The following is a 6,099-nucleotide window of genomic DNA, read 5'->3' as shown; positions in this document are numbered from 1 at the left end:
GTAATCGACATTCGTTACCAAATTGACGCCTAAAAAGAGATCATATTAATGAAAACGATGAAATTGGAAGATTTGCGTAGCTAGTTAATTTAATTTCATGGGGTGTAATGTGCAATTTGGATCTATAGTTTGCGTCAAAAGTTGGAATCACTACTGGGACAGAAAGTATGGATGTATCAAAGGGTTATTAAGTATGTTAATTAGAAAGGTTTTAAAAGAAAATGATATAGATGGAGACAGACCTAACCTGATCTAAATATCCAAATATAAATTATTAATAAATTCCTTCCTTCCTTCAAATGAAATTGCTTTAAAGCTGTTACCGCTTTAGGCTTTAATATCCTAAGAAAATCCCTCAGCAACGAGGAAGATCTATTTATGCATAGTATGGCATGGTATGGTAGGTAGTTATATACTTACATAAACGCAATACAAGTTAGCCCTTGACTTCAATCTCACCTGGTGGTAAATGATGATGCAGTCTAAGATGGAAGCGGGCTAATCTGGAAGGAGTATGGCAGTTTTTATTAAACCCATACCCCTATACGGCATCATATCGGAATGCTAAATCGCTTGGCGGGACGGCTTTGCCGGTACGGTTGTAACTAGCCACGACCGAAGCCACCCACCAGAAAAAAATCATAGTGAAAAGATTGTCAAAAGAAAAAGAAGACAGGTGTACGTTAATAATACATATTTAAATTCACTTTATTCAACCAGATACATTAAATTCAGTTCAATGTTGTATCCATACAATTCTACACAGTATTGATTCTAAAAGCTTAGTCTATTTTCAACAAGTAGGCAAACACAAACCGGCGTTACAAACGCCATAATTGCTATTTATTTAATACTAGTGATCACTACTAGCCTTGCACTTATTACGATTTTCGTAGGGATCTCTAATTTTTTGAAAATCAAAAATAGCCTATGTTACTCACAAATAATGTAGCTTTTTAACGGACGTATGGACGGACGGACAGACAGACCGACATACAACAAAGGGATCGTATAAGAATTCTGTTCTTTCTATTGAGGTACGGATCCCTAAAAACTCTGATAATTATAACGAGCTGTTTTAACTCTGTTTAACTGTCATTTGTGATTTGAGATATGGAACCCTAAGAACTCTGATAAATAAATATAATGAGCTGTTTTAAACTGCCCGTCTACACTCATTCAAGGCTAAGACATCGAAAGTGAATCGCACTATCCAAGTACCTAGGTATATTAATAAAGTATACTACCAACTACCAGTATCAAATAGTAAATGCAATCATCCTCATCTTAGCAATCGGTCAATGATCTCACGCAGACTTGTATTCAGGCAAGTAGGTAGGTAGGTACCTATACATTTGCCTGTTCCGCTCTAGTTGTTGCAGAAGTGAATTCAAGCAATCATGCTTCAAACTGTGATGGTATTATGTAAAGTTTTCGTTTGCATGGATGTATGGCACTTACGACTTTTAAGACTTGGAGCAGGGCGGCTTATAGTAAGTTTATGGTACCTACCTACTTGGGATGTGGAAGTAGTATCTTTTTGCGGTGTTCCGTCAGAACTATGACCATCATCATCTCACGCCATCGCCGGCCCACTAATGAGCACTGGGCTCCTTTCAAAATGACAAGGTTTTAGCATAAAGGTAGGCACTAGTCAACGCATTGGCTAAGTTATCATTATTGCTAATTAGCAAACATAATACACCTTTAAAAAAAATTGGAGAACTCTCAAACATCCAGATTTCCTCACGATTTATGGCAAGTGGTATTTAATTAGTTACAAGTGTTAATTAAAAATTTATAACACCCCCGACAAGTGAAGGTTACAGTAACTAGAAAAGTGCTGATAACTTTCAAACGGCTGAATCGATTTTCTTGGATTATAGCTAAGAACACCCTCGATCAAGCCACCTTCCAAACAAAAACAAAACTAAATTAAAATCGGTTCATTAGTTTAGGAGCTACGATGCCACAGACAGATACACAGATACACACGTAACTTATAACACCCCACTTTTTGGGTCGGGGGTTAAAAAGATACATTGGTTAAAATGATAACGCACGCGAAGCTGAAATGACAATGGGCGGGGCACATAGTTCCATAGATAACAGGAACTTACGAGTATATCTCAGTGGAAGAACCGATAGACTTGAGGTACTTAGGCGCAATTATGTAAATATTACTTACACTGTGCACTGCGGCCTTAGGAGACTATACTTAGACTGATTTTAGTCTCACGCCGACCGCACGCGCACCGTCGGCGCTGATGGCTGAGATGTATAAACTTATAGGAAGCGTTTTTGAAAGACGCGTAGCTATCAGCGCGCACGGTGGTCAGCGCTGATAGCTACGCGGCCGCACGCGTCGCGCATCTGCGCCGCGTAGCTGTCGGCGCTGACCATTGCACGAGCGCTTCTGCCTTCTATGAGCGTTCTAGTGTCGAGCGGAGCGGATGTAGTCAAGCGTGTACAGTCATGGCGAATTGCCAGTTTCTATTCCTTTGGGATAGGTAGTACAAAGCAACAATAATTAATACACTCCACATTTTTGTCGTCGTCTGTACAGTAAGGCGTTCAGTACGATACTAAAACGAGCCACACTGAGCCTCAGCGCTGATGAACTACGCGCTGAGCTATGAGCCTGACGGTGAGCGTGAGTCTAAAATCAGCCTTACACACTAGGTAAGTATACGCCTTACGACGTGTTTTCTGGCGATCCTTGAATTATCAAAATAATTATAAAAAAGGATTTAATTTAAAAAGTTTTATTGGTTCGTGAATAACATTTGGAATAGAATTTATTTAGTTAGGTATATTTTGTTCATATGAAATTATTGTCTTAAGTAACCCTAAAAGCATCTAACGAAATACCTGGAAGGTACTATAATGTATTCTGTGACGAAATTGTAAATTAAAACTACGGAGTAATAGTTAAAATTACAATCAAACTTCATTACATAGTTAACTGTGTTTTATAAATATAATCTCTGCTCAATATAACCCTATTACGGATTTCGATCAGCGTTACTTAACCAGTGAAATTACTTTGTAAAGGTACAAAAGACCGCCCGTGACTTCCGGTTAAGGTTAGTATTGTTGTCAAATGTTGGCATATAATTGGTTAAATAAAAATTACTATTGACTTTGTGTTATGTAAAGTATAAGTACTAACTAAAATAAACTGGCGAGCAGTAAAGTTGTTCAGCCACTTATACAAGTGTAAAGTAAAAATTTATAACACCCCCGACGATCCAAAGTATTTGAGTTTTCCAAAACATCATTCTCAAATAAATAATTATGTATTTAGGCAACGTCCATCTTGACAGCTTGACATTTGTCTATTGACATAATATTATGAACCTAACGGTCATCTAACCTTCTTTTCTACAAGAAAACTAGAAAAGAGCTGATAACTCTTAAACGGCTGAACCAATTTTTTTAGATTATAGCTAAGAACACTCTCGAACACACCTTTCAAACAAAAAAAACTAAATTAAAATCGGTTCATTCGTTTAGGCGCTACGATGCCACAGACAGATACACAGATACACAGATACACAGATACACAGATACACAGACACACAGATACACAGATACACACGTCAAACTTATAACACCCCTCTTTTTGGGTCGGGGGTTAAAAATAATGTAGTAAGTACTTGCCATATTTTTTATTTTGAGTACGCGACAGGGTTAGATGGCAATCGGGGTATTAACAGGGCTCTCTCCGTCACTCGCTTCATACAATCGTAGTTCCAATTTCATTTGAATATTAAGCAACCAAAGTCCATGAAATTTTGCAGACATATTCTAGAAACTAATATCTGTGTCTGTGGTGTTTTAGATTTTTCTAAAAATGTGTAGTTTTAAAATTACAGGGGCTCAAAGATTTGTATGTAAATTTTTAAGACCGCGTCACTTTGAAACCGAATATTTTGACAGAAATCTGGAATATAGATATTAGTTTCTAGAATATGTCTGCAAAATTTCATGGACTTTGGTTGCTTAATATTCAAATGAAATTGGAACTACGATTGTATAAAGCGAGTGACGGAGAGAGCCCTCTTAAGCGGGGCGATGCCCCGCACACCCGCTCGTCACCCGGAAGCTGTCCGGGTGTGCGGGTCGTCCCTCCTCCGGTTGCCATCTCAACCTGTCGCGGACTATACCTTTTTAGTTTTGAATGAGTGTTAGGCACAAACCTAATATTTGCAGTCTTAGCAGACTCCGAGCTGTAGAATTGGAATATTACGGTACGACGGTCTACCGACGTTTCTTGCCACATTTTCAATTATCCATACTAATATTATAAATGCGAAAGTGTGTCTGTCTGTCTGTCTGCTACCTTTTCATGGCCCAACAGTTTAACCGATTCTGACGAAAGGTACAGGGTTAGCTTATATCTCGGGGACGGACATAGGCTACTTTTTATCCCGGAAAATCAAAGAGTTCCCGCGGCATTCCTAAAGACCCATCCACTTAACCGATGGTACCGAAGTAGCATGCGCCCCTGTAATCGAAATAGGCAACTTTTGATCCCGGAAAATCAAACAGTTCCCACGGGATCTATAAAAATCTAAATCCACGCGGACGAAGTCGCGGGCACCCTCTAGTTTATTATACTTAGCAGAATTTGCGCCGAACATTTTGCTTGCATAGATTTTCAGTTGTATTTTTGGTTAATATATATATTTTTTTGTTAACCTTTGAATATAATAGAGACTTTTAGCGTTGAGAAGTTTATTATGTTTGAGACAAAACATTAAGACAATACTAAAATTACCTACAAATGCAAAAGTGTGCCTGGCTACCTTCTAGCTTTTTAGCAAACTAAGTTAGTTTGGAGTGCGCCACGGTTAAACTCCACTCAAGTTCAAATTAAGTTAGTTTATGGATACAGCATTAGTTGAAATGTAATCAAACTATTGAATACGCAAAACTTTAGCAGACGCTTTAGTCAGCATAATTCATACACTTGACGGCATTGAGGGATTTAGCCTGGTGTGGCCGAATATTGCCTCGATTTCAATGAATAACTTGTACCCCTGAATCACACTTATCACACTAATCACACTAATATTATAAAGGCGAAAGTTTGTATGTGTGTGTGTGTGTATCTTTGTTACTCCTTCACGCAAAAACTACTGGACGGATTGGGCTAAAATTTAGAATGGAGATAGATCATACCCTGGATTAGTACATAGGCTACTTTTTATCCCGGAAAATCAAAGAGTTCCCACGGGATTTCGAAAAACCTAAATCCACGCGAACGAAGTCGCGGGTATCAGCTAGTAATTAATAAAACTACTTATCAGTAGTTTTATAGGATTATTGTTCGATGGGATAAATAAGTAGGTATACATTTTTTTTTAGTTTGCAAGGTTATTCCTGACTGATAGACTGATAACTATTGCCGTGGCTTTTGAATGTTAATTTAGCGTTATAGTCTAAAACAAGCGTGTGCTCGCGACTTCGTCCGCGTGGCCTACACATATTTCAAACCTATTTTACCCCCTTAGGGGTTGAATTTTCAAAAATCCTTTCTTAGCGAATGTATACATTATAATAGCTATATCTGCACGCCTCAACCTGATCCATCCAGTAGTTTGAGTTGTGTGCTTTTCGTTTTATAAATTTCAAAGTCAAAGTCATTTATTCAAATTGGGTACTATTGCACACTTTCTGATTGTCAAACAACGATGCAGTGGTGATATTTAATTACGTTAACTTAAAACTAACTAAAAACTACTAGGGTTCCAAACGCGCCCAAGTCTGAGAAGAGCCCACAACAAATTCAGATTAGCTATAGTATATATTTAGGTATATTATTTATGACTGGCCTGCCACATCCAGGGCATTGCATGGTGCTTAATCGTGCAAAAAGATTCAACCGAGGTTCACTTGCCATCAAACGAGATCGCGGTCAAGCGCAAGCGTGTCAACAAAAACACCTTATTGCACAAAAGTTCACCTTGGAACATCACTAGCGAGTCCACCGTCTTGTTTCCATCCGATGGGGTAACGACTAACGACAGAAAAACAGAATTAATAAATTACCATCGGTATCACTTAGGGCTGGTTGTACCACAGACAGTTGTC

The sequence above is a fragment of the Maniola jurtina genome, chromosome 21 (genome assembly GCF_905333055.1).
Source record: "Maniola jurtina chromosome 21, ilManJurt1.1, whole genome shotgun sequence".
NCBI lineage: Eukaryota > Metazoa > Arthropoda > Insecta > Lepidoptera > Nymphalidae > Maniola > Maniola jurtina.
Note: the sequence above shows the minus strand (reverse complement) of the source record.